General features: G+C 37.6%; 1 non-coding gene across 1 annotated transcript; it reads left to right on the forward strand.

The window, feature by feature from the left end:
* The first annotated feature begins 1229 nt into the window (after positions 1-1229).
* LOC131631527 (small nucleolar RNA R71) lies at positions 1230-1336 on the forward strand. Its single transcript, XR_009292726.1, has one exon. It is a non-coding gene; the product is annotated as a small nucleolar RNA R71 (small nucleolar RNA).
* Positions 1337-9437: the final 8101 nt, after the last annotated feature.

Below are 9437 nucleotides of genomic sequence, written 5' to 3' on the forward strand. Positions count from 1 at the left end.
TATTTTGGATGATAGCGCTACATTCAGCGGTAAGCGTTACGGTTTCGTTATCCTCGAGTTTATTTTTGTTTGACAAGATTTCTTTTAGGAATTTAGCGTACGAAGGCATCTCAGTTATGGCTTCTGTGAATGGTATGGTTATGTTTAATTGTTTCAGAAGTTCTACAAATCTTTTAAATTGCGCTTCGGTTTTTGATTTAGCTAATCTCTGAGGATAAGGAATTGGCGGCTTATAAGGTGGTGGTGGAACATAAGGTTTTTCCTTTTCAGATTCCACTTCGTTATCGGTCTCTTTAGTCTTAGCAGTTTGGTCATCATTTGATGTCTTTTGGGTTTCCTTTGGCTCTTGTTGTGACATGGGTACATTTTGAGTTCGAGGATCAACGGGTCCATCGTAATTCGTTCCACTTCGTAGTGTTATCGCGTTCGCATGTCCTTTAGGATTAGGTTGTGGTTGAGCAGGAAACGTGCCAGCAGGGGCGGCAGTAGGTACTTGTTGTTGAGCTACTTGTGAGATTTGAGCTTCTAGCATTTTGTTATGCGTAGCTAAAGCATCTACTTTGTTCGATAGTTGATTTAGTTGCTCGCTATTGTGAATATTTTGATTCAAGAAGTCTTTGTTGGTTTGTTGTTGGGAAGCTATAAAGTTTTCCATCATGATTTCTAGATTCGACTTCCTAGGGGTGTTTTGAGCAGCTACAGGCGCTTTTTGGTAGCCAGGTGGTACAGCAGGTGCTTGTCCAGGTGCGTACAACGCATTGTTGTTTTTATAGGAAAAGTTCGCATGGTTCTTCCATCCAGGGTTCTACGTGTTAGAATAAGGGTTTCCTTGAGCATAATTTACTTGATCAGATGGGGCTCCATTCAAGAGTTGACATTCGGCAACTACATGCCCAGTCAATCCACAGATCTCGCAGTTAGGTGTCACAGCAGCAGCGGTGGCTGAAGGGGTGATGGTTAAGTTCTCGATCTTTTGAGTTAAAGCGTCTACTTTCGTATTAACACGGTCTATACCACTTACTTCGTACATTCCTCCTTTGGTCTGGGCTTTCTCAGGAGCGGCTCGTTCTCCTCCCCATTGGTAATGGTTTTGTGCCATGTTCTCTATGAGGTTATATGCTTCATCATGAGGTTTGTCCATTAATGCTCCGCCAGCAGCGGCATCTATAGTCATTTTAGTGTTATATAAGAGACCACCATAGAAAGTATGGATTATCAGCCATGGTTCGAGTCCATGATGAGGGCATAGTCTAAGCATGTCCTTATAACGTTCCCAAGCTTCGAAGAGTGATTCGTTATCTTTCTGGGTAAATCCGTTGATTTGACCTCTGAGCATAGCAGTTTTGCTAGGCGGGAAATATCTTACTAAGAATACTCTCTTCAATTCGTCCCATGTGGTTATGGAGTTCGAAGGCAGGGATTGAAGCCACGCTCTAGCTCTATCTCTCAAGGAGAAAGGAAAGATACGTAATCGAATAGCTTCGGAACTAACGTTGTTAGCTTTGACAGTGTCGGCATATTGCACGAACACAGATAAATGGAGGTTAGGGTCGTCTACAGGGCTTCCAGAGAATTGATTCTGTTGAACAGCTTGGACCAGTGAAGGTTTTAGTTCGAAATTGTTCACCTCAATCGCAGGTGGTGCGATACTTGAGTGCGGTTCAGCGCGCGAAGGAGCGGCATAGTCTCTAAGAGGACGAGGAGCAGCCATCTCTAACTTTGGGGTGAATTGATTCGTTTGATCAGTAAAAATCAATTCCTGATTAATCGGAATCGGGTCTACTTCGGGAAGATTTCGAGCTCGACGTTTGACGTTAATGAAACGTTCGATCTCGTTAATTCGTTGTATCAAATCTCCTCCTTGTGAACGAGTATTTGGCATACAATCTTTCAGAAAGAAAGGGAAGAATTGTCCTAGTCTCTACGGTGTAACTGTGAGTTACGATATCGACTTAAATAGTTCCCCGGCAACGGCGCCAAAAACTTGATCGCGACTTTACGTGTCTATAAATCTGATAACTGCAAGTGCACAGTCGTGTCGTGTAGTTTTAAAAGATATCGAATCCACAGGGACTATGAATCGATCTACCGTTATCTAAGGTTACTTTGTAAAGCTAGGGATAATAAAATTTCGATTGTTCCTAAGGGAAAGTGAATAATTGTGAGAAATAAAGAATATAATAAAAGACAAATATCAGTATGTATTTCGTTTAACTTAAGGCGATCCGAAGGTCCATTAGCTTTTGCATAATCAAATTAAAAATCTTTACTAATTCAGTTGGTTAAAAATCCTCGTCTCAAACTTTCGCTCTGTTGATTCAGATTACTATCCTAATCCTAATGTACGCTTTCGCCATCCCATTAGATTTTAGAAAAGATTTTTGGAAACAACGTAATTAATAAAATGCTCGTTTTATGAAGTTGTTATTTATTTAAATCTCCTAATCTCAAACTTTCGCTCTGTTGACTCGGAACAAGTTAATATCCCTAACGTACGCTTTCGCCATCCCGCTCGGGTGTAAAAACAATTTTTGAAAATAAATAAGTCCCAATTAGTTTTAATACGCTTTCGCCATCCTTAAAACTAATGTCCTATGTCTACTATCCAGTTAAAGATCTCAAACTTTCGCTCTATTGATTTTAACCTTTGACCGTCTTAACCCCTCAAACTTTCGCTCTATTGGTCTTAAGACTTACTAATTAAATTAGACATACAGACCAAAAACAAGTGATATTTAATAAAACATAATTAAGCCAATTTATTTCGGACCCCACAGTTAACTTACTTTACATACCGATACCTTAGTAATTTAGCCAGACATATTAATACGGTTAAACATGCATAAATTGGTTCGGTTCATAATAATAGGCATATTAAATGGCATACAATATATCATGCAAATAAATATAAATAAGGCGGTAAATAAAAACCTGAATTAAATAAATGGTAATTGGATCTTCAAGTACTGAACTTCCACCACAGGTTGGCTGGATCGTTCTTGGAAGGGCAGTAAATAAAACAAAGAAATAAAGCGATAAATCTAACGTAAGGCTAGATCTATAAAAAGTTCACAACAATTTCTAGTGTAGAAATCGTTGTGAGAAAATAAGTGTTTGAATGAAAGCAGAATAAAGAAATACGGTTCGCGGTACAATTTCGGCAGCACTTCGTTGGCAGGAAATCGGACCCTTTGGAAGTGAGATAGCAGGTCCTATTTATAGGAGAGGTTTTGCTGTGACGTTGCGTGAAAAGAGGAGACTCTGCAGACTGGGTGTGGAGACGTGCGTCTCCGATTCTTCAGGAAGACTGGGTGCAAGGCTTGAGACGTGCGTCTCAAGTGGAGAGAATCTAGGAACATGGAGACGTGCGTCTCCCTTTGCTGACATGGACTAGAGGACGTGGAGACGTGCGTCTCCACTTGCTGAGAAGGTTTGGCCATGCGCCTTTGGTTCCATGGTGGGCTGGACTGTCTCTTTTGGGCCTTTTGGGTCCTAATTGCACCCCTCTTTCACTTCAGCGCTCCTTTTTCATCTTTTAGGCATAAATATTGGTCATTTAAGCTCTATTTTCTTCCCTTTTCGCAAATAGTCGTAATTAAAGTGTAAAACCTGAAACAAAGCAAATACTCGCGTAATGTCATAATAAATTAACATAATAAACGGAAAATGCTATAAATATCTATGGATTTTAAGCTAAATATACGATATAAAATCGTGTTATCATTGGTCTGTAAGGAGATGAGTTGTGATGCTCAATCTTGAATTCTTCACAAAGCTCCTTCATCATTTTGTTATTCAAATTTGACCCATTGTTAGTGATTATCTTGCTAGGAACGTCGTAGCGACAGATGATGTGATTCTTGATAAACCTGACGACAACTTGTCTCGTAACGTTTGCATATGAAGCTGCCTCAACCAATTTGGTGAAATAGTCTATAGCTACCAGGATGAAGCGATGTCCGTTGGACGCTTTTGGCTCGATCATTCCAATCTTGTCGATTCCCCACATGGAGAAAGGCAAAGGGGAAGAGAGTATGTTGAGAAGAGATGGTGGCACATGAATTCTATCGGCGTAGATCTGACACTTGTGACACCTCTTTGCATACTGGTAGCAATCTGACTCCATCGTCAGCCAATAATATCCTGCTCTCAGCATTTTCCTGGTCATGGTATGTTCATTGGTGTGAGTACCAAAGGAACCTTCGTGTATTTCTCTCATGAGTACTTCTGCTTCTTTTCTGACAACACATCTGAGCAGAACCATGTCGAAGTTTCTCTTGTACAGAACATCTTCATTCAGGAAGAATCTACAAGCTAACTTTCTCAAAGTCTTTCTATCTTTCTTTGACGCCCCAAGAGGGTACTCTTGCTTTTGAAGAAAGTTATTGATGTCGTGATACCACGGTTTGTCGTCAATGATTACTTCCACTGTGAAAACATGAGAGGGCCTATCCAGGCGCATAACATCGATCTGAGGAATGTCATTCCAATGATTTATATTAATCATGGAAGAGAGTGTGGCTAATGCATCAGCCAAATTATTTTCTTCACGAGGAAGGTGATGAAAATCTACCCTGTCGAAGAATGGTAACAATCTTCTCGCGTAGTCTTTGTAAGGAATTAGCCCTGGTTGGCGTGTTTCCTGTTCTCCTTTGATTTGATTGATGACCAAAGCAGAATCTCCATATACATCCAAGTGTTTGATTCTTAGATCCATGGCTTCTTCGAGACCCATGATGCAAGCTTCATATTCGGCCTCATTGTTTGTGCACTTGAAAGTTAATCTGGCAGTAAATGGAATATGGGTACCCTGAGGCGTAACAATGATTGCCCCAATTCCTCGTCCATAAGCATTGACAGCTCCGTCAAAGATTAAGCCCCACTGGGATCCTATCTCAGGTCCTTCGTCTGGTAGTGGTTCGTCGTAATCTTTCATCTTGAGGTACATGACGTCCTCGTCTGGAAAGTCGAAACTGGTTGATTCATGACCATTGAGTGGGTGGTGAGCCAGGTGTTCAGCTAGAATGCTTCCTTTCACGACTTTCTGTGCGTGATACTCTATGTCAAATTTTGATAACAACATCTGCCAACGGGCAATTCTCCCGGTTAAGGCAGGCTTCTCAAAGATGTACTTGATTGGATCCATATGAGAGATCAAACAAGTATTATGTCGAATCATGTACTGGCGGAGACGCTTGGCAGCCCAGGCCAAAGCACAACACGTCTTCTCGAGCATGGAGTAGCGGGATTCACAATCAGTGAATTTCTTGCTCAGGTAGTAAATGGCATGCTCTTTTCTCTTTGTCTCGTCTTGCTGTCCAAGGACACAACCCATAAAATCTTCTAAGACGGTTAAGTACATTATCAAAGGTCTTCCTTCCATTGGAGGAGACAAGATGGGTGGTTCGAGAAGATATTCCTTAATGCTGTCGAACGCTTTCTGACAATCGTCTGTCCAGACGCAACTTTGATTTTCCCGTAGAAGTTTGAAAATAGGAGCGCAAGTTGCAGTCATGAGATATATGAATCTCGAGATGTAATTCAGACGTCCAAGAAATCCTCTAACTTTTTTCTCGATTCTGGGTGAAGGCATTTCTTGAATTGCCTTGACTTTGTCTGGATCTACTTCAATTCCTCGTTTGCTGACAATGAAACCAATGAGTTTTCCTGAGTAGACACCAAAGGTACACTTGTCAGGGTTTAGTCGAAGCTGAAACTTCCGTAAGCGTTGAAATAACTTTGTCAGATTCTGTATGTGATCTTCTTCATTTTCTGATTTGGCAATCATGTCGTCCACATAGACTTCAACTTCTTTATGCATCATGTCGTGGAAAAGTGTAGTCATGGCTCTTTGATAAGTTGCCCCTGCGTTCTTTAGTGCAAAAGGCATAACACGATAGCAGAACGTGCCCCAGGGGGTGATGAAAGCTGTTTTTTCCATGTCTTCAAGTGCCATTTTGATTTGGTTGTATCTTGAAAATCCGTCCATGAATGAGAAAACTTTGGATTTTGCTGTACTGTCTACCAACATATCAATATGTGGTAAAGGAAAATCATCCTTAGGGCTAGCTTTGTTCAAATCTCTGTAGTCGACGCACATGCAGACTTTTCCGTCTTTCTTAGGAACGGGAACAATGTTAGCTAACCACTGAGGGTATTCTGAAGTGACGAGGAAACCTGCGTTGATCTGCTTTTGAACTTCCTCTTTGATTTTGTGGACCTCCGTTTTTTAATCCGGACCATACCTCTGTTCTGGAGAGATACGTGAACTGACTCTTTTTTATCGCTTAATGCTTTCGCATTTTTGGAAATTCACAGAGTCGCCACCGACCTTTTATTTTATCCAATTAAGGAAAGGTTTATAAAAGAAACTAGAAAAAAGACCTTTAAGAAATTCTGGGTAAGGGGGTAGGTTATACAAAGGGAAGGTGTTAGCACCCTTTGTATCCATGGTTATCCATGGGCTCTTAAGTTTGCTTAGCTCACTTGTTTTTCGATTACTTTTCAATTGCTCTGAAATTGCTCATATGTGGTTTCAAATACTTTTGTAAATTGAATTTTGTAATGATCCGTGTGTGGATGTATACAAAATGCTTGTTTATCTTTCGAAATATTTTTTTTTAAAAGAACGTTAACTTTGTAATAATCCGTGTTTGGATGTATACAAAGTATTGTCTTTTTTGGAAAGTTTTGAAAAAACAACAGTGTATGAGAATTTTGTTCGTTTTGATTTGAGCAAGCAAACTAGGAGGTCTACCTTGAATTGTAAGGTCTTTATCCTATTTCCTTTAAAAATCTATCCTTTCACCGGATATAAAAGCAAGGTTCGATTTTGTACTCGAAACAGTAGAATTTTGACTTTGATTTTGAAAAGAATGAGAAAGGGATTACCTTAACAGGTGCAAGTGTGATTGTGATTGTATTCAGATATTTTATCTTTGAAGTTAGTGATCTAACGGTTCAATTTTATCTTTGACATACACGCAGTTTATATTTGCTGGAAATTAAAATGCGGAAATGTAAAGTGCGGAAAGTAAATCTACGCTATTACATCGATTGTGCAGGAAATGTAAACTAGCCTATTTACATGAATTTGACATCCTATACATTTATCTAGGAATTTAAATTGCAAGGAAAATAAAAGGCATGTTTTTGGATTTTTGGAATTAAGTTTAAAATATGTACAAAATATTTGGAATTGATTTTTTGGAATTAAGTTTAAAATATGTACAAAATAAAAGGAAAATAGATTTAAACCTAGAAATTAAGTTTAAAATATGTACAAAATATTTGTTAATTAATTTTAAAACAAAACTAATTTTTTTGTTATTTTTGGAATTGATTTGAAATTGATTTAAGTTAATTAAAACATAATTATGCAAATAATTATACAAATAATTAAAACTTAAAGAGAAAATTATTCAAAATATGTACAAAATTAGTTTATAATATATAAACAATATTTAACATAAAGAACAATTTTTTTTATGATTTTTTGATAGGTTAGAATAATTAAAAAGCAAATATATAAATATATACTAATTAATTATACAAAATATTGAAATTTTGAAGAAAAATAAAATATTTTTATTTCAGAAAATAATATATTATTTTAGAAGTCTAAAAATATTTTTTGTGTATTTTTTGGATTTTTAAAACTATTTTTAATTAATTTAACAAAGAAATTAAAATAAAATAGAAAATAAAAGGATACTGATCATGTGTGGTTGGATTGAGAGTCCATGGTAAGGATTGCTTGTATGATGCGTTGGATTGGCTTTGAGATTGATCATGTGGCTCAGATTGAAGAGAACATGGTACACTTGTGTTGACCAGTCACGTGGGATCATAAAGACCTTTAGTAAGTCAGATTGGCCCCACTTTTGCCTGCGTGGACGAAGACAAGTTGACTGGCGAACAACGCTGGGACGCGTGGCCGTCTTCAACCTCCGTCTCTTTCATTTTTACACACAAAAAGCGGGGGTTTTAAACCTCCTCTATTTTCACGATAAAATGCCATTTTTTGGTAGCTTCACAAACCTGCAAAAGTAAGCGTTAGGAATAATAGCAAGTGACCCAGATCCCCTAATTAGGATGCTCTGAGTCCAAATATGATATTAGTTTCGTTATTTGAGCGTGGTAGCTATGGATTCGATGAAGTTGAAGCTTAAGCATACATGAGCACTCGTTAATGGCATATAGCTATTCTCACGTGGGAGCTTACATGTTAAGGCCCAGATCTAGCTTATAGGACCTCATAAACTCAGTGGAGTGATTAGATTACATTGAGGTTGATTAAATATAGGAAAACGAAAATTAATTATGTATGAACATGAAGAACACTATGCATGTGTTACGACTCTCATGGGACCATATTAAGGGTTCATTCTTACTTTATATGATCTTAGAAGATGATTGGAATGATTGTTTTGTATTGATATTGATTGGAATATGAAATTTGAAAATTACAAAGTGTATGGAAATTTTGAGAATTTTTGTGAGGTTTCTTGCTATACTCTTGCTATATATTCGTGGGTCTGTTGTTGTTGATGTATTCCACTTCTTTTATAGGCCAAAGGCTGCTTGGAAGTGAAGCTAAGAGTATTGATTGCTTGGTTGAAAGTTTGATTTTTAAATATTAAAAATCCTTGAATATTTGACCAAGTCTTGCTCTCATTTACTTCTCTTGCCTTGTACCTCATTTGGCTGCAGAAAAATGAAGATTCCTTGGGTGAGTCATGCTTGATTTGTAAGCTACTCTTTATCCATTCATTTTCCTTTTAATTTAATCTTAAAATAAGATAAAATTATGCCAAAAATGGATAAAAAAGGTGTGGGCCTTGTCTTGGTCGTGGGAGGCCCATAATATTGTGGAAATGATGTTTGAACCATGAAAACTTGGCCCCATTTGGAAAAAATACATTTTTGAGCAATGTTGATTTCATGCATTTTCCCAAAATTTAGCCAACTTCAACAAGGTGTAAATCCATCAATTTTTGTCATATGAAGGAGATCTTGCACTTTTTGGAAACCTCAAAGAGTCCTCTAACCAATGTCTTTGGTATCATGTCAAAATGATTTTTGATGCTCCTTGTGTGTCCTTTTGAAAAAAGTGTCTTTTTGTTGACTTTGAAAATGACCTGTAATGTATTTGGTCATATTTTTCAAATGGTGAATCCAATGACCATGGGATCAATGGCATTTGAAAGATAATTGAATTTCCTTCAAAATGAGCTTTGGTTTGAATTTTTTGGATGAAGGATGAGAGAGTTATGATCAGTCAAAGTTGAGTTGACTTTTCAAGCAAAAACCCTAATTTTGAATCTTAGGGTTTTGTTGATTTTTGATCTTTTCTTGATGAATTATGATCATCCAATGATCAAATGATGAATCCTTTGACAAAATATGGACTTTGACAAAAAATTTCATTTTTGACT

Source organism: Vicia villosa, unplaced genomic scaffold (genome assembly GCF_029867415.1).
Source record: "Vicia villosa cultivar HV-30 ecotype Madison, WI unplaced genomic scaffold, Vvil1.0 ctg.000839F_1_1, whole genome shotgun sequence".
Classification (NCBI taxonomy): domain Eukaryota; kingdom Viridiplantae; phylum Streptophyta; class Magnoliopsida; order Fabales; family Fabaceae; genus Vicia; species Vicia villosa.